The sequence below is a fragment of the Vicugna pacos genome, chromosome 4 (assembly GCF_048564905.1).
Source record: "Vicugna pacos chromosome 4, VicPac4, whole genome shotgun sequence".
NCBI classification, from domain to species: Eukaryota; Metazoa; Chordata; class Mammalia; order Artiodactyla; family Camelidae; genus Vicugna; species Vicugna pacos.
Window position 1 is genome coordinate 14750416 of NC_132990.1, and position 21087 is coordinate 14771502.

Sequence of the window (21087 nt, forward strand, 5' to 3'; positions counted from 1 at the left end):
AGAGGGCAAAACTTGGACCAATGTGTGTGACAGGTACAAGGAGGCTGGTTTCCACTACATATAAATATGCTTCTCCAATAGTTGAAGTTGTTTTTTCAGCTCCCTTGTTGATGCCAGTGGAGCTGCTTTGGGAGCCAGTATCCATCCCCAGACTGAGTGGGAGATAACCTAGATGCCCTACATCACTTATGACCTGAAGATTGTGTGATTATCTGTCACTAAGCTATATCCAAATAGGTGACTACCAAACCTCATTCAGCAGTTCTCACTCAGCACACTCAGGTGAAGAGCTTTTTAGGAAAGGTGATGCTGTTAGAAGCCACTGCTGACACTGGAACCCCTGATTCATTGCCCTGTAGAGAGCTTGTGGCCTGTTGTCTTGAGGTGTCCTCTTCACCCCTACCTAACTCACCGGTGTGTGAAGCTTTTCCTACAACAGTGAAATAATAGACATTCTCAGGAGGCTGTCTGTATTGATCTACATGAGGGAAGTAGGATGTATTTAAAATAAACTCTTGTCCCCTCCATTCTTTGTAGGTCAACAGTAGATATTTAGAGTGGCTTATATAAAACAAATGTAATTTAATGAACTACAGCTTTGAAAGTGTTAGAAAATGATTCAGACTGTAAAATGTGCCAGAGGTTTTAAAATAAATAAAGTCAGTCATTTTGCAGGGTAGTTGAAATAATGTTCACTGCGAGGCAGCATATATAATAGGAATAGTATTTCACTTCTCACCTTGGTTAGAATAGAAAGTACATATGTAACAGTTATTTTGAAGTTTAAATATGACTCAAACTATCATTCTCATTATAGTTTGTCTTTTATCTTTTTTTTTTCAATTTCACCAAAGCAGCGATCAAAGCTCATATTTAGGTGTAATTCAGATTTCATTGAACACACAAGTTCCATGATGGAATTCATTTTATTAGACCCTACACTCAATACAAAACTTCAATTGCAGAGGGGTCACGCTGCATCTTCCTAGCTGTCACACCAATATCTTGCTAAGTGCCATCTGCAATGTCTCAGGTTCTTTATTTATACTGGAACTCATTTAGTTTGATCTGAGAACTATTTCCAAAATGCCTTCAGTACAAAGCACTTTACCAACAGTCAGTCCATTGCTTTGGCGATAGGGATAGCAGTATTGTTCTCTACGATAGTGGATAGTTAGATAACTGGTGATAATAGATTTAAAGAGAAACAATCTTAATTCTAAGAAAAGTTGTTTTATATTAAATGAATCTATGTGTCCTAAACTTGTGTAGCTCAAAGGAGATTTGGATGCTTGGCAACTCTTAGGTTTTGAAATACAAAGCCAGTGTTTGAAGCTGGTTAATTTTTCTTACATAATGTATCTGCAATTTAGGAAGCCACCACAGGATAAGAGAATTAATTCTCTTGGAAGAGAGCAGAGTGGGCTAGGTAAAAATCTTTCTTAAACTATGTCTAACTCATCTTTAGAACCTCAGATGGGCCTGCACTCTCTGTCCAACACTTCACTATCTCGTAGATAAAAGAAAAAAAAAAAAGGAAAAAGAAGGGAAAGGGAGCTCCTTTTCTCCTTTATTTGACACTTACCATGCACAAGGCATTGAGCCAGACTGAGTGACTATGCAGATAAACCAAACTATGGCTCTAGCCCAAGAAGACCTTATACAAGAACAAGAGAAATGTTTGGAACATGAGTAACTTAAAAATGGTAGTAAATAGAAAATGCTGTAAGAAAAATAAAATAATAACTTATACAGAGAAAGGAGAGGGCATTACCAAATGAAAGTAACAGAAAAATTTAGCATTTGTTTTGGGCCTTGGAAGATAATAAGTACATGGAAATAAAAACACTATGAAGAACACTCTTCTGAACAGAAATAAAGACACAAGTCTGTATTTAGAGAAAGAAGGTTATTCAAAAAAATGACTAATCATATAGTTCAGAGGACAAAGAAGTTGTTGGCAAGTATAAACTCTGGCGGTAGAAGATTCAAACCTGGTTTCCACTATATATTAGCTTAATAAAGACTCAGGGTAGTTATAACATCTCTGTGTTTCAACAGCCTCATTTCACAGACTGACTTTTAAGAATGAAATTACTCACGGATGTGAAGCTCTTTGCAGTTTTCAGTGCACGCCTGCATTATGCATTTGCAGAAATTAGTCTGAAAAGGTGAATTAAAGACCGCTGAAGTCTTTGAACCCAGACTAAGGGTTTAGAAATTCGGCTCCATTCTCCCCCTATATTCTAGAGGGAAAAAGGAGCCTTAGAAACATTTTGAAAAAGAATTGACAGGATTCTAGCTTTGAGTTACAGAACTTAATCTGGTAAAACTGATGAAGGACTTGGAGTAGGGAAAGGAGCAAGACCGTTGCTGATGCAGTAATAGGGGCAAGGAGGTGGGAGTCATAGCTATCAAGACCTTTGTTTCTTCGGAAAGTCCATCTCCCCTCTTTCACATTGTGGATTATAGAAGAACTTCAAGGCCTGACATAAGAGTTTGGATATTAAAAAAATTTTAATTAAAATGATGTAAGACCTTTGGCTAGAAAGTATGGAAACATTTCAGGAATAGGTTGAATAGGAAAGAGGCTGGAATCTAAGATGCCAGTTAGGAGGTGGTCAGATATTCTAGTATTAACCCAAGGGTATTAAAATTCTTGGATTCTTCCTGCCAGCAATACTTTCCCTTTCAGTATTGAACACTGCTTCACCCCAAATACACACTTTTATATACAATTTATTTTTCTCTTTTCTTTGATCGGAAGTTTAAACTATTGTCATTTTTACCCTTGTACTTGCATCTTGTGCCTCATTGTACAAGCTGACTTTAGTGCCAGTGCTGTTTGAAAGTTACTAGTTTCCCTTTTGGCTTGTTACTGATCAGAACTACAGATCAGACATGAGTAAAAGTTTCTAAATATTTAACCCTGGCCTGTGCATGCTCACGAAAGTCCATGCTCATATCCAAAATTAATAGTGTGTATATATATCAGTATTGCCCACTGAATGCCACACTGAGAGTGTTATGGCTGGGACCCTTTCAGAAAATAACGTAAACTAATGGATACAGTTGTGGTCTTCACTATGTTTCTTGTTAGGAAAAAAATTAATAAATCCATTTTAGTTTTTATAATGGAAATTGTTTTAATATCTCAAAAGAGCAAGTATACATACATGAATGAGTACAAAAAATTATTTTTTCTATCGTTTTCTATTTACCAATTCTTTAAATGCAAGATTTGTTCCTTTGGGGAATGAGTAAGTATAAGGAAAAATACTTAGTTTGAATATACTTAACATCTGTTCATTCATCCATACATTCATTAAGGAGAAATTTTTGAGAGCTACCTATTAGTAGCTGGATTTCTGTCCACATGGATCCCACATTCCAGTAAAGAAGAAAGGTAGTAACCAAACAAATACAGTCAAAATATGATTATAGATTGTGATGGGAAGGGCAACACTTTGGGGCATCAGGATAAAGCTCCTTGAGAAAGTGGCTTTTGGACCTGAGGCACGAAAAGGATCTAGTCATAGAGCATTCTAGGCTTGATTTCCTGAAAAGGAAACTCCTTAGAGGCTGAAGACCATGGCTTATTAGGGGAAGAGTATGCAAGACCCCAATAAAAAATGAAGAACTGTTTAAGGTAATATTTGAGAGGTATGCTGTAGCCAGTTCATGTTAGAGCTTGTAGGTCTTGATAAGATAATCGGATTTCGTTCCAAGTGCAGTAGAAAGCCAGTGAAGAGTTTTAAGCAGAATAGTAAAATGATGAATTATGCTATAAAAAGTCTACCCATGCTAGAGTGTGAGCAATGGATTCTAGAATGGGGCAAGAGTGAGTTCAGTGAGAACTGTAGACAGCTTTTGCTATACTGTAGGTCATAGATGATGGCGGCTTCAACTGATGAAGGAAGAGTGCTGTATGGATTTTAGCTATATTTAGGGTGCACAATTATCATGGAAAAGGAAATTATTAAGGGAGATCCCCATGTTCCTGTCTTGAGTACAGAGCAAATATGTCAATTTCCTAAGCAGTAGAGAGACCTAGAAAGGTATGTCAGGAAATTAAGAGTTCCAGTTTGGATTAGGTTTGGAATGTAGTAGATACCTTGGTGATTTAGAGAATGGATTTTGGGAAAGGTTCAAATTCTACTCTATTGGTTACTAGTAGTGGATCTTTAATAATTTACTAAAACTGAGCCTCAGCTTTCTCATCTTTAAACATAAGGAGGTTAAGAATACCTACCTTATAGGGCAATTGTAAATATTAAATTAGATAATTCCAATAAAATGATAAGAACAGTTCCAGGTACATTAGCAACAAAACATAATTATCACTATTATGATTGTGACATGATATGATTTGTATTATTGGATACACAGGTCCAATAATGTCAAGGAGGTAATCTAGTGAAAAAAAGTATGAGGTATGAAGGAAAGTGATTGACATTGATCATTTTAAGAAAGTATTTCACCTCATTACACTTATTTTGAGTTAATTCAGACTATCCTAGAATAGAATTTACTCTTTTTTGTCAACTTACCTTTCTCTCCTTTATCCTCTTTTTCTGTGGATTGTGAAGGAGAGTTGAGTAGAGTCAGGAAGCAGCATAAGAAGGAAGAGTCATTAGGACAATGGAAAAGATATTCTAATTACCAAAGAAATGCAAATCAAAATTACAATAAAATATCACCTCACACCAGTCAGAATGGCCATCATTCAAAAGTCCACAAACAATAAATGCTGGACAGGATGTGGAGAAAAGGGAACCCTCATACACTGTTAGGAATGTAGTTTGGTGCAGCCATTATGGAAAACAGTATGGAGATTCCTCAAAAGACATTCTAATTCTGAAAAGAACATTTCATTTTCCTTTTTCAACTTTATAGTTACTCCGAAAGTAAATTCAAGCTTTGAACTGATTGTGTAAATAGATACTCCTGTGTAAATAGATCATAACCATTTTTGATAATATATTTTCAGGTTCATCTAATAATTATTAAATACTGAAACCACAAGGAATAATCTGTGATTTGCATGTTGATTTCACTATCAAATTTTTAACCTTTGAAATGTATGGCTTATTGGCACAGCAAAAACTTTCTCCTTCAGGTCTGTTTTCTTCTTCTCTGCAAGCAACTATATTATAACAAAATGCCGTTTTGCCTCCTGCAGTGGAAGGTTGAACATCATCAAATATATGAATGTATTGGAACATGAGTTTCATTCTTTCATCTATTTAATAAAAAAAGAAAAGTAATTTAATGACAGCCTGGGTGATAGATACTTTGTCATGTTCTGAGAATTCCAAGATAAAACATACTTGCTTTCAAGTGCAAAACCCCAGACATGAAGTGGGTCAATTCCTATTGTGTTTCTTTAAAAGCTATGTGAAACATGCTATGTAAATTTGAATTATTATTGTTCTGGTCATTAATATATGGAAATCTTTCTAGAAGCAAGCATCATTTTTTTCTTTTTACATTTTTTGACAGCCTTGAAACTGGGTTATGAAAAGAGGCTTGGAGCAGAACACTGAAAGTGGCCACCACCAGCATGAGGACACCAACGAGTCAAACTGGTAAGTGAAAAAGATGATTCATGAGTATCTCTTCTGTGTGTTATTAAATCTGTTGATACCATTTCTCATGCAACAAGTCCTCATAGTTCACAAACAAAAATGAACATGCTTCTAAAATGAAGTCTATGAAATGTATTCTCATTACTTAGAATTCTTCAGGGAGGTGGTATTAGGTGGGAAAAGTCACCGATTCTGTTGTGGACAGACATGGATAAAATCAAGTAGCCATATGGCTTTGTGAAAGTTGCTTAATTCTTTCAGTTTCAGTTTCCTAATTTTAAAATGGAGATTTTGGTAGTTGCCTTGTTATGTTTGCTTAATAATTAAGTAAGAAATTGCATATGAACTGTCAAACCGTTTCCTTAGCATAGAAGAAGAACTGAAAGATATGACTAATATTTATCAAATGTGTTGCATGTACTGAGTACTAAATACTAAATACTTTACTGTGTTATTTTACTGAATATTCACAACCCTTCAAGTTAGAAGCTATTGCTCTCATTTTACGATGGAGAAACTGTGTTATTAAAAGGTTATGTGACTACTTTAAATCACACACTGCTCCCTGAGACAGCTGTTTCAGTGCAGTTCTGTCTGATGCCAGAGTTTCTGTTCTTGTATTTACTCATAAAGTCAACAAACATTTATCGGGTGCCTTATAAACGCCAAGCTTCTTTTAGTCGAGGTGCCATACTAATTCCCAATTGATTATTACCTAGAGTATAACCACCATATGCTTATATGAAGTCTTATAGTTTACAAATAATTTATGAATAAGTAATTTTGTTTGGTAGTCACATAACCTCCATGGAAGACAAAATAGGGATTGTTTCTGTATTTTTAGAAATGGAGAAATTGAGGTCCCAACAGGTTAACTGACTCTCTAGACACAGCTCAGTGCTTCTCACACTCTGGTTAAGGGTCAGTTTACTGTTAATTCATTTTAATCCATTAAAGACTGAACGTTTTTTATAAAATTGGTAAAAATTAAATACTAGAGAAATGGAAAGACTCAAAGACAGACACAAAATACACAAACCCACATATTCATTACTACTTGTCATTATTTTACAGATGTACAATTACTCCACCAAATGGCTATAAAAGTTTCTAGTGCTTTCTGTCCATTTCCATACTCCTCATGGTGCAGACCAGTCAGCATGTGCAGACTAACACTAGCCAGTAAACTAGACAGTGAACCATAGCATCAAGGAGCTACTATGAGGCAGATCTAATACTAAGTCCTAGACCTTCCATTTTCTAGTCTGGGTCTTTTCATATTGCTCCATACTGCCTCAACATACAGTAAGAAGCCAATTTTATAATCTAAGCGACAAGAAGATCGAATTTCAAATTGTTCACATGCAACCACTGCAACAAAACTGAAAATGATAAAACATCTTAAAAGAGTTATATAGAGCAACTGACACAAAAAAAGGTATCAACGTTTTTTAAAAAGTTGGATCATTTATAAGAATGATTTCTTTTAAACTTGTTTATAAAAAAAAGAATTAAAAAATTTGACATGTGGTATATTGTTGAGAGATATTCTTAAGATTTTTTTTTCTTCCACTTCTTTTTTCATTTTGTTTATTCTTTGAAAAGATAATTTAAGTTGTGTTTAGAAGGCTGGGCCTTGTCATTTCCCAAGCAGTGTATAGACTGTGTATAATCCTAAGAGATAAAAGTGGATCTTGGCCAGTTATGAAATGAGAATGAATTCATCTCCCCACTACACTGAAAAAGCCTGAAAATAAATGTTACTCCTTTGTTTTAAAAACAACCAAAAAAATTGCAGCACTTTTGATGCAAAGTAAAATGCACACTGAGTCAGCAATGAAATTTTATCTTTGTAAGATAGTTTTGTGGCTTTCTCAGTTCTACTGAAATGGATCCAATATTTACATTTGCAATGTTATTAATAACTATTTTGCCATCTGTGCCAAAGTAATATCGCACAGATGTTCAGGAATAACTTTTGGTTGTGAGTAAATATTAGAGGAAGATTGAATTTTCCTCTAAATGATGCTGATGGGATGGTTTTTTAATTATAGTTTAAGATGTCAGACAGAGTTGTTGTTTTGAAGTTCTACAGCTTCACAGTGCTTGATGCAGTTTTAAATGGCTATAAGGGCGTGGAGAAAGATGAAAATTTATGACAAAATTCAAAACTGAGACTTTCAGCCAAACTATTATTAGCTTCTGGGAAGGCTCCACACTGCTAAACTGAAATTCAGTCTGAAGCAGAGCAAACCCGTGGCCTTAAGTGATACAGAGAGACTGTGCTCCTCACTTACTTGCTGCCTCCTAACTTAGAGACCTAAGATTTGTATCACTCAGAAAGTTAAGCAGCCATACCATGGCACCTGTCTTCCATCAATGCCTTTTTATCTGTATATGTTTGAGGATTACCTTTCTTGCCCACTCTGAGAAGGGTAGAAAGAAGGAAAGACTTAGGAAAATATACTGTAACCAAGGGGAGAGAGAGAGTCCCAGTGGGCATCGCAGGTGTGGTAATAATAGAAACAGTGACAGTAGTACTCTGTGTGTGTGTGTGTATGTGTGTGTGTGTTAAACTCTATGAGACCATCCGAGAACCAGTGTGAAGAGAAGATGGTCCACCAACATTCTAGCAGAGGTGCTTTATTTGAATGCCTGATATTCATTGGAATTTAGGTCTGAGGTTGTCCACAGTTTAATCTTCAGCTGTGAAACTTAGAGGATTTCTACTAAAACCCATGTTATCATTAGGACCAAAGGCTAAGGGTCAGTCTTCTGACTTGTCTGTTAAAAAATACTACCCTTCAATAGATTTTTTCATACTCTCAGATCTAGAAACAAACAATGGCAACAACACAATCAAAGCCAAACACGATCAGGATAAAGGTTACTCTGACATGGGAAATGAAAGCCTCAGAGGTAAAGCATGTATAGAACAATGAGTTCATACAAAACCCAGAAAAATATTTTAGAAAATTGTTCTTTACCCTTATACTTATGTTGATGAACTTAGAAGTAAAAGCCATTTAGATTGATAAAGTTGAAATGCAAAGGATTGAAAGGAAACAGAAAATCTAACAGAAGTATTAAATCTGCCTTTGGAGGCAACAACTAATATGATCGGACTTGTGGAAAGCAAACTGAAGAAGCACTCCTAGAATGCAGAAGATAAGGACAAATGAAAATTATAAGAGAAAAAAAAAATAACCAGTTTGGAAAACAAATCAAACACGTAGGTAATTATTCATGAAAAAAGAGAAAAATAATAAATTAAACAAGAAGCCCTAATCGAAGAATCACAAGGGAAAAAAGTCTTGCTCAAGAAAGAAATGAAAAACACTTTTTTTTAATCACTGAAGAATTTACTTGCTAAGATAGGAAATCTCTTTAAAACTCAGGATAATATAGTAGTAAATCAATACAAAAGATTATTTTGAATCTGGTGGGGTTTTTTCTTTTTCTTTTTTTTAACATTTCTTGCTTCTAGACTATAGAAGCTTGATCTGTTCAGGTTTTCTTATTTTCCTTTAAGAATTTTAATAATTTCTGTTAACTTAGAAAAACTATCCATCCTGAGTAATCATCTATGTATGAATATACATGTAAGGGGAAAAAAAATACTTGGTTAGTGCACCAGTGGAATTATTAAGTGATTTTTATTTTTCTATTTTAATTTCATCTATACTGTCTGACATATAAAATAATCAGATATCACTGATTAATTAAAGATTTTTATTGAAATGTAATTAAGAGCAGTGCACAAGTAAGTGAACAGCTCAATAAATTATCACAAAATCCACAAGCAAGTGTAATAACAATTCAGATTAAGAAATAGGACATAACCAATATAACTGAAGGTGCTGTTTTTTTCCCTAAGTCATAAATCCCAAACCTCCATAAGGTAATAACTTTCCTAAATTAAAATACTGTGAACTATTTCACCTTTCTTTGTGTTTTATATAAACGGAATAATAGCACTTGTACTTGTTTTGCTGTGTGGCCCCTTGCTCTCAATATTACTCACCAGAGACTTCTATGTGTAGTAGTAATTTATCTTTCAATGCTATATATTGTTTTATCAAGACCAATTTGTAGCTCTTACGTTTTTACATGTCTTTTGGGGCATGTATGTGTACATTTCTGTTAGATGTACAGTTACTTTTATGTGGCTTATATTTTCATTTGTGGTAGATCCTGTCACTTCCCCAAAGTAGCTGTGCTAATTCACGTTCCCACTGGCACAGTCTAAGAGTTACAGTTGTTTCACATTTTTACCAACACGTGGTAATGATCAGGGATTTTTATTTTATCAGTCTGATAGGTGTGTTGTAGTATCTCATTGTGATTTTTATTAACATCTCCATGATGACTGATAAGAGGGATGTTGCTATGCAGATCAACAATTCCTTAGGTACCCCCAAATTCAAAGACAAATGGAAATTTAGGGAAAGCACTTAGAAAAGTGGTAACCTTATTACCATCTCCACGAAATGAACATTCAGTCTAAAGGGATCTAAAATTCCTCTTTAAATTAGACAATGAAAAATTATATGAAACATATAACTAAGTAAGTGCAAGCCTGGCAATCTCATTCATTAAAAATTCGACTTATTGAGAGATGGGCCAAGTTGGTGGAGTAGAAGGACCCTGAGCTCAGCTCCTCGCACAAGCACACCAAAGTCACACCTATTTGCAGAATCACTGATGAAAAGACTGGAACTTACCAGCAAAAATCTTCTACAACTAAAGACATAAGGAACCACAAGTTGGCTCGGAGAGGTAAACTCCCAATATTGTCAGGTCCCATACCCCTGGGTGAGTGACCCACAAACGGAAGAATGAACATATTGCAGGGTTTCACCCACAGGAGTAAGAGTTCTGAGCCTCACGTCAGGCTCCGCAGCCTGGGGGTCCTGCACCAGGAAGACAAATCCCTAGAGCATTTGACTTTGAAGGCCAGCGGGGCTTAATTTCAGGAGAAATAGAGACTTCACTCTCAAAGGATGCACACAAAATCTCACATGTCCCAGGACCCAGGGCAAAAGCAGTAATTTGATAGGAGCCTGAGCCACGCCTACCTGCTGGACTTGGAGAGTCTCCTGGAGAGGAAGGGGGTGGCTGCAGCTTACCCTGGTGACATAGTCACTGGTTGTAGCCATTCTAGGGAGCTCCTTCTACCAAATGAACACTGGTACTGTGGTAGGCACCACTGTGAAACCTTCCCACTAGCTCCTTAGCACCAAGACATGTGCCCATCCAATAGCCTGTGAGCACCAGTGCTGGGATGCCTCAGGCCAAGCGACTCACTGGCAGAGATACAGCCTCACCCATCAGTAGACAGGCTGCCTAAAGACTTCCTGAGCCCAAAGCTGCCTCTGTGCATGGCCCTGCCTGTCAGAGGGCTGAAGACCAAGCTCTATCCACCAGTGAGCAGACATGAGCCCCATAGTCCCCTGGGCGCTGGTCCTGCCCTCAGGAAGCCTTCTTTAAACTCTGGACCTGCCTCACCCACCAGAAGGCAAACATCAGAGGTGAGAAAAACACAGTCCTGAAGGCTGTGAAACCAGCCTGTCCACAGCAGGCCAGACCTACCCTGCCCACTAGCAGGCAAACAGAAGCTTCAGGACATCCCAGACAGTGTACCCAACTGCCTTCTTCCACCAGTGATCTAACACCAGCTCTGGAGTCCCTGGGCCCTGGAAACAGACTCCAGGATGTGGCTTTGCCTGCCAGTAGTCTGACACTATCCCCAGGACCTGGCGTCACCCACTAGTGGGTGAACAACAGTCTTCTGGACCTTGCCTCTACCCAGCAGAGAGCCAGAACTAGCCCCAGAGCCGCCCCCTGGAGTTTTGCAGTTAGTTACCTCATGACCTGGCCCTGCCAATGAGTAGCTGGCAGCCTCTGCATAAGGCAGGACCTAGCAACCAACTAACTAGACCAGGAGCCAACCAAGCCTACCAGACCACCCATACAGTCAGCCCGCCACAATGGAAGGACCCATGCAGCCCTCACAGGGGAACTCCTAGAGCATCTATCTTGGGTGATGAGAGGGGAGTGTGCTGCTGTGGTGCAAAGGATGTCTCCTACATAAGGCTACTTCTCCAAGGTCAAGAAATGTAAGTAGCCTACCGGGTACATAAAAATACATACGGTAGCTTTGGCAAAATGAGATGGCACAATGACCTCAAACCTATGGAATACAGGAGAAGCAGCTCTAAGAGGGAAGTTTACAGTGATACAAGCTTACTTCATGAAACAAGAAAAATCTCAAACAACCTTACCATACACTGTACACCTAAAGGAAGTACAGCATTTATATATAACTCATACAATTCAGTATCTAAAAAACCAACAACCCAGTTTAAAAATGGGCAGAATACCTGAACAGAAATTTTTCCAAAGAGAACATGCAGATGGCCAACATGCACATGAAAAAATGCTCAACATTGCTAATCATCAGGGAAATACAGATATCTCGCACCTGTTAGGATGTCTATCACCAAAAAGAATACAAATGACAAATGTTGGTGAGGATGTGGAGAAAAGGGAAACATCGGTCACTGTTGATGGGAATGTAAATTGGTGCAGCCACTGTGGAAAACAGTATGGAGGTTTCTCAAGAAACTAAAAATAGAACTACCATATGATTCAACAATTCTACTCCTGGGTAAATATCCAAAAAAAAAAAAAGCACCCAAAACGCTAATTTGAAAAGATATATGCACTCCAGTGTTCCTAGTAACATTATTTATAATTGCCAAGAAATGGAAGTAACATAAGTGTCCATCACTGGATGAATGGATATACATATACACACACACATATACATACACACACACATACATACAATGGAAATACTACTCAGTTATAAAAAATAATAATTAAACCTGCAATTTGCAGCAATAGGGATGGACTTGTGGGACTTGTAAGGTATATGCTAGGTGAAATAAATCAGAAATAGAAAGACATATATGATATCACTTATACATGGAATCGAAAAAATACAATAAACTAGTGAATGTAACAAAAAGAAACAGACTCACAGATATAGAGAGCAAAGTAGTGGTTACCAGTAGGGACAGGGAAGGGGCAAGGGGCAAAGTAAAGGTAAAGGATTATGAGGTACAAATTATTATGTGTAAAATATGCTACAAGGATGTATTGTACAACACAGGGAGTATAGCCAATATTTTATAATAACTATAAGTGTAGTATAACCTTTAAAAATTGTATACCTGTAACTTATATAATATTGTACATCAACTACACTCAATAAAAATGGAGAACTTCTAGCCTTGCTTCTCAACTAAGGAGAGCATTAGCCAGGCAAATGAGAAGTTATTGTTAAGTGGGTATAGGGTTTGAGATTTCCAAGATGGAAAGAGTCCTGCAGATGAATGGTGGTGGTGGTTGCACAACAATGTGACTGTAGTTAATGCCACTGAACTTAAAAATGATTGAAGTGATAATTTTTGTGTTACATGTGTTTTATGATTATTAAGAATAATAGTTTAAAAACCAGCACCAACATACTTTTATGTTATAATTTTTCATTGTCGGTTGCATATGTTATTTCTCCTTTCCTGCTCCCTCCGTTTTTTAATAAACCTGTTTTAAGATATAAGATTAAAATTTTAACATCCAGGATATTCTTTCTTCTAAAAATGATCTGCTGGTAAAAAATATTTCAACTTATCAATTTTGCTCAATTTTTACTTTCCCATTACCTAGTTAATGCATTACAGTCTATCCATTTTGTCTTGTTTCATTGAGTACAAACAAATCTTATGACAGAATCACAGGTAAATGGTGATGATTAGAGTTTATTGCATGAGAGTGATTGCACACTCCATTTCTGTGTTGGGAAAACTATTTGTCCAGCCATTTGGAACTAGGGATGGCACATGGGCAGGAGGCATGAAAATGATCCAGGAGAGCAGCACAGTTTTGACAGAGGGCCTGGGGCTTTCACCCATGCAGCGTGTGTGACAGCTCCATCTCTCTCCCAGGCATTTCCTCTAGTGCGCTGTGTAATGGTTCATTTGCCTCCAGCACTATTAGTTTCTAAACAGTGTGAGAGCTTGCCTGATACATTATTGAGACAACTTGGAAGTGCATAATCTGATACTGTGTTGTCAAGTGGCATGCTTTTGCAAAATGAAACCAGGTTATCAGAAATTAACTAGATCAGATTTGTGGTTACCAGAGGAGGGAGCCAAGGGAATAGAATGGAGCTGATCAAAACTACAAACATCCAATTACAAGACAAATAAGTCCTCAGAATACAATGTACAGCAGGATGACTGTGGTTAACACTGCTTTGTGGTATATTTGAAAGTTATCAAGAAAGTAGATCATAAGAGTTTTCATCACAAGGAAAAAACATTTTTTTGTATTTATATGGGATGATGGATATCAACTAAAGTTATTATGGTAATCATTTTACAATATGTGTAAGTCAAGTCATTATGCTGTACACAAACTTATTCAGTGATGTATGTCATATCTCGATAAAACTAAGAGAAAAGGAACCTACCTAGATCTAAATGTGTTTTCATTGTAGTAAAAAATATATTATATAAAATTTACTGTTCAAACCATTTTTAAGTGTACAGTTTTGTGGTATCCAGTGCATTCACATTGTTATGCAGCTGTGACCACCATCCGTCTCCATAACTTTTCCATATACCAATGTCAATCTACACACGAGCATTCTATTCTTTCATAGTTTCACCACTCCCCCTTTATATTATTGATGTCACAAACTACATCTCTGTGTAGTGTGTACCCATTAACATAGGCTTATATTTATTTTTGTGAATTTGTCCTTTAAATCCTGTAGAAAATAATAGGTAAAGTTATAAATCAAAATTACAATAATAATGTTACTTATATTTGTCCATGTATTTACTTTCTCTAAAGAATTTTCTATTTTCAGATGACTTTGAATTACTGTCTAGCATGTTTTTAATTCAATTGAAAGAACTCCTTTTAACATTTCTTGTAGGGAAGATCTAGTAGTGATGAACTCTCTCAGCATTTGTTTGTCTGGAAATGCCTTAATTTCCCCCTCATTTTTAAGGGTACTTTTGCCAAATGATATATTTGGGTTGACAAGTTTTTTTTTTTTAATTTGTTTTCATTTCAGCACTTTAAATACTTCATCTTACCACCTTCTGTCTGACAAGGCTACTGCTGATAAATATGCTGACAGTTTAATGAAATTCAGTTTATGCAATAAGTTGATTTTCTTTGCTGCATTCAAGATTCTTTGTTTTCGGCTTTCAGCAGTTTGATTATAATTTTTCTTAGTGTGGTTAGATTAACCTACTTGGAGTTTATTGAGCTTCTTAGATTTGCAGATCCATGTCTTTTCTCACATTTGGGAATTTTTCAGTCATTATTTCTTCATATATTCTCTTTACCCCCTTCTCTCTTCTTTTGAGACTTCCATTATGTGTATTTTGGCCTAAGCACACAAATATATGTCCCTTAAGTCCCTTCACCTTTCTTCATTCTTGTTTTTCTTTTGGCTTGTTAGACTCAGGAATTTTGAATAACCTGTCTTCCAGTTCACTGACTTATTTTTTCCTGCCTGTTCGAAGCTGTTGTTGAATCCCATAGTAAATATTTCAATTCATATATTACATTTGTCAGCTCTAGAATTTCTACTTTGGTCTTTTAAAATCATTTCTATCTCTTTTTAAAAATATTCCCATCTGTTCATATGTCACTTTTTTCCTTTTGTTCTTTGTCCATGTTTTCCTTAGCTTCTTCATATTTAAGATAGCTGTTTTAAAGTCTTTTCTAGTAAGTCTGGTGCATGTGTTCCTTCAGGAACAATTTCCAGAGATTCACTTTGTTCGTTTTAATGGGCCATATTTCTGTTTCTTTCGGTGCCTGTGATCTCTTGTTAAAAAGTGGGCGTTTGAAAAGGAAGCCATTTTCCCAGTCTTTACAGACTGGCTATGTGCAGGAGAAGACCTTCACTAACAAGCCCAGTACAAAGATGCAGGCTTCTCAGACCTCTTCTGGGCATGTGTCCTGCCTGGGCATTTGTGTATACTTTCTTTCCTACAATAGCCCATGCACACTGTAGGTCTTTTATTTGTCTCCAGAGCTCCCCCAAAGCTATCTAGTCAATCTATAGTTGTTCCCTTAATATTTCTGGAAGAGAGTAAGAGCCTGGAGCTTCCTAGTTCAACAGTTCACTGATGTCACTTTAAAGTCTTAATTTCCTGTAGAGACTTACTCCAGCTTCTTCTCAGTGTCTTCAGTGTCTTAGATATTCTATTACATTTTCTTTGTACCTGGTACCTGTTATACATTACCCCCAGGCCTCTGCGGATCTGTATTTTTCCTGTTCTACACGCCTGCCACTCTTTACATGGCTTCCAGCCTGAAATCTAAACTATGCTGCTCTTTCCAATTTAAGCTTTGAGTCAGGTGAGACAGAAGCCAGTTCCTTGTCAGAGCTCAGACAGGTTAAAACTCTGCAAATATATCCTAGGCTGCTCATTCTGACCCAAGGAAGGGAACTAGCAATTCGGCCACTTCCTCCTGTCTGTGCAACACTGTGCAGGTGAGGGAATGGGGCAAGGGTGAGTAAAATCATCACAAAATTTCCTACCATTTTGAATGTGCCTTTTCTTGATTAGGCATTTGCTTGGTTGCTGTGGCTCATTGACTGGTTTCCAGAGTTTCCATAAAGTTATTCACAAAATTTATTTTCATAAACTAATGTATAGTTGTGTTTTTCACCTCCCCCCTACAAACCCCCTGCCGTGGAAGAATAGGGCTTAAGGCTTCCTAGTAGGCCATCTTCTTGATTATTATTTTTACACTTTGACTCAAATGCTTTTTGAATATAATACAGTATTGCCATTTCAAAGGAAAAGACTAATGTGCAATATAACTTTTATTTACATTATATGATGCCAGTAAGTACCCTGTAAAATTAGTCTTAAAAAAAAATTTAGTAAATCAGCCAATTTCTACTCATTAAAAGTAATGATATGAAACAACAATATTGTTTACTTCAATTTTATTCTAATTTTCTGATTTTAATCATTTCTTTGTTTAAACATAGAATAGCGATATAATCTCACCTTTGAAGGAGTGAGTGCACATTATGGTATTTAAGGAATTATGGTTTGTTTTGGATGTGATTTCAGCATTGATATAGTAGAATTCCAATGCCTGAAAAATATGTTTTAAAACTGTCATCATAGGGAAGGCAGAATCGAAAGGTCTTCATGTCAACATGGTTCCTTCTACATTGTTTGCTACTCTAATATATGATTGAAGGGAGAAAATGCTGAGATTAAGAGTCTAAGTTATTTGTTTAATTGAAGTATAGTTGATTTCCAGTGTTGTGTTAGTTTCTGGTGTACAGCATAGTGATTCATTTATATATATATATATATATATATATATATATATATATATATATATATTCATTTTCATTTTTTTTCATTCTGGGTTATTATAAGATATTGAATATAGTCCCCTTTGCTAAATTATTTTTATTAGTAAATCAATTCTACCTATTTTGTCTCTGTGTCTTAGCAACAGAGTTAGTTTGGAGTTAATTCTGTATAGGCAATCATTTTAGTAATGTTTAATCAATTTGTAGCACTATTCCAACGGTTAAGTAATACCCACGTGTTGTAGAGGTATTTACAAAAATTTATTTATACCTTCTGCTAGATTTAATAAAAAAAGAAAATTTGAAATTTAAGTGACAATTATAGTGAAATCAATACTCTGCTGAAAGTCTTAAGGAAGTGAGCTATTAATTTTCTATAGCGACATCTCCCACCCTAAAAATAAAAAGCTGATGATGACCTTCACCAAGAATTTTTAAAAGCACTTATTTAACAAAAGAGTACAGAAAATTGAGAGGAAATATGGAGATTGTGATCTCTTCATTTTGGCATGTTTATTTTCCCCAAGATTATAACCCAGATGTCATTTATGGATTTCTCCTACACACATGGCATTCAAAAGAGGAATACTTGTAATTAGTTTTACATAAAGTGAACTGTATGTTTAATGTATGCTTCAGAAACAAAAATCACTCGAGGTACTAGCAAATAAAAGCATCTGTTAGTGGGAGTTATTTTAAAAAACATATGAATGCCCATTTATCAAACAACTATAACATAATGGTAAGTTATTTTATAGTAATGCATGTTTATTTTTCAAGAAATGTAAACATAGAAAAGACCTGATTATATTATTATTATTTGTCTGGTAGAAGAAAAGAAAGATAAAGAGGTAATTATATTATAACATTGGAATAGAATTTGTGCCAATTACTCTAAAGCTTAGGTTCCGTGGTATGTAGAATTCCTTTACTTATTTAATTACAAGAAAAAAAAATCTAAACATTGTATTATGAAATCAGGGTTCATGTCATGGACTACTAGGATTATGAAGTGAAACAGGTTTCCCTGGACAGAAAGACACCTTCTCCCTAACCCTAAGTGTTAGGGAAATGTTTAGTCTTGAAGAATTCAGAAAATCCTAGCAAGTTTTATTGATCTGGAAAATTCACAGCAACATTCTTGATACTATATCACTGATGGATTCTCTCTTTGTGGAGGCATAATGTGAAGTACACTGAGAAAAAAACAAGTTCATTTTCTGTAACTTCAAATGAACAAAAAACTATGATCTTTATTATGAAAGGAAGGAGTGAATTCAAGGTGCTTTAAATTTACAAGTTCCATTGAGATTTTTTCATGCCAAGTACACGCAGTTAAAACAGCTAACATAGACTTACCCTAATTTCATTAAATCACTATGTATTTCCTTTCTTTCACTTTTATAAATAAATTATAAAACTCTTTGATAGCTCGTCTTGGCTTCCTCCCCTTCACTGAAGCCATATCAAGTGTGTTTTTTCACAAAACTGCACATATGCAAAGTACACACACGCACATGTATTTGTCTTTGTAACTTCAAGTAAAATCTGTGATTTTTCATTTATGGCAGCTCAAATGGTCTTTCTACAGACCATTCTCTCCTAATTGCCAAGGCTAAATCCCATCTATTTACTTCATGTAACTTGATTATTTTCTCAGTAGAAACAGAAAGTATTTATATACCTAAAACCTAGATTATCCATAGGCAAAATTGGAAGACAAGTGAATGGTTTCCTCATTTTCAGTTTTCATCCTTTTTTTTTTTGAATTTTTTCTTTTAATGTTCTTTTTGCCTTGTATTCCAGTATTCTTTTGCTCTGCCATCTTACTCCCTTAATAAATGAATTATATTTTAGATTTCAGAGAAAAAGAATTTGAAAATTTCCTTCACATTAAATTCAAAGTAACAATTAAGCTCTACTCTGTAATTGCATTTGCCTTTAAATAAGGACTATTGTGTATTTAAGCAAGACTTATAGTCTCTTATGACAAAGACTAGAGGTAATATTTCCTTATCCTAAAATTTGTGGATCATAAAATTTATTGTCCAAATCAAGAAATCCTTGATGCTGTTATTAATTATTGCATGGAGGTAGCAGTATAAACTAGGATGGTCCTAGCAAACTGAAACATTGTGGTTCCCCAACCTAAAATGTGATCTTCTAGCTCTAGGCTTCTCTGCCCAGAGTATCCAGCCCTACATGTGGTTTCCACAATTTGCAGACATGTGCTGTCTTACAGAATTTCAGGTCAAAACAAATGGATTGTATTGCTCATTAAGATGTTCCTGAGATGGCATAGAAATCCTAGGAGAGGCAACTTTCCAAATTTTAAACCAAAAAAATGTGGTCAGTATTAGTACAGTATATGGTTAGTGCAGCACGTGGTCCTTTGAAAAAATACACAGAAGTTGATTTCTACTCATTTCTGCTCCTTAAGTTAGTCTGTGAATCTATGTTACTTCATCAAGTCTCTACTTATTTGTCTATAGAGCAGTGGGGGAACATAATTAGAACAAAGGATGCCTAAGGATATTTCCAGCATTAGTATTCTGAGTCTGAGCAGTTCTGATAAACTTTCACGCTTCTGATAAATAAGAGCACAAACATAAAAAGTCATTTATATATAAATGATTGAATTTTAGATCTCTCTAATAATGATTGAGGATAAAGGTGACAAAAACTTGAACTCCTTTTTTCACCTATATATAGTCTTCATTCATGTACCAAGTGCGCTTGATCTCTGTTCAAAGTGAGAGGCCATTGAAAACTCGGGTATAAGATTTGTTGGTTAGAGCATAATGAATGTTAGTGCCCTTTTATTGATTCTGAAATGAAAATAAGGATGCTAGTTTTTTTTTAAATTAATTCCTAAAACACTATTTGAACCAATGTATCTGTAATAATTCTGTACTATTTACACTGAAAGAAGAATATCACCCTGAGGACCCTGGCATGGCTTCTGACAATAATAGTGGGAGCTAGGGAATTGTCCTCTCTTTGCCTGTGCAGTCATGGGTCAGGTCAGGTTCTCTGGGAAGTCTACTCAGTTTCTCCGGTCTATGATAAGAAGGTAGCGTGGTTAAGACTAAGGTTAAGCAAAGATAAATATAAAGATTAGTAATAAGATTAAGGATAACTTTGGAAGAAAAAATACATTTATAAGTTTATAAACATGTAATGTACAAACAAATTTATAAGCAAAGATACGTTCATATTAATTAGAAGCAGACAGATCACACTTCAATTCCTGGCTCCACTGGTTTTGACTGTGTTACCTTAGACTAAGTCACTTATTCTCTTTGGGGATTAGTTCCCTCATAAATAAAATGGACCATTGAGATCTAACTCAAAAAAGAGTTGAAAAAATTAGGTAAGATAAATAAGTACAGTCATGTAGTCTCCGTGATGTCACGGATCTCATACTGTTTACTTTTTCTTGCCTGAAAATCTTGAACAGATACAATCAGGAACTGCTACTTCAACCACTTTTCTTTGGATCTTGATGTTTTTTCTAAACTCTGTCTATATTAGACTCTCATAAACTATCCCTGTGCCATCTCTACCTGCCTCCTACCCCAACCCCAAAGGAAAACTAATGACACTAATTCATAAATAGGGAATTATTTCTCAGGACACCAATGCCAAATATTTAATATTCATTAAAGCAATTGCTTTGCATATTTTAAAAATATAACATTTCTTTTTTAAATTTTATTTTAGGTTTTCTTTATTTTACTGCCATTTTTAATCAAGAGAAAAAGCCATGCTCTCAACTTAGTTGGGAGTACTTTGACACTAAATGTGTTACTATCTTTGACAAAATAAATTTAAAATGTAGGATGCCCCACCAGGCTGGAAGGCACCATTTTGCAGAAATCCCCCAGATAACTGGCAGTGAGATATGGATGGCTGGGGGAGAACACTGAGGTTGTGAAAATACTGTATAGCACTTTCGGCTCCGAATAAGGTGAATCAAGAATTGTCTTACCATCTCGATATTGTGTAATACATTTTAAAATGCCCATCTGGAACATTATTTTGACTTGTATTCCTTTAGAGTCAACT

General features: G+C 35.7%; 1 protein-coding gene across 2 annotated transcripts in view; it reads left to right on the forward strand.

Moving 5' to 3' along the window:
• The window catches only part of LINGO2 (leucine rich repeat and Ig domain containing 2), a 1052619-nt gene that overhangs the window by 589151 nt on the left and 442381 nt on the right, over positions 1–21087 (forward strand). For both annotated transcript variants that reach the window (XM_072959270.1, XM_072959269.1), the window contains exon 4: positions 5503–5588. The gene's annotated coding sequence lies outside the window, so the exon portion shown is untranslated. The remainder of the gene's footprint in view (positions 1–5502; positions 5589–21087) is intronic.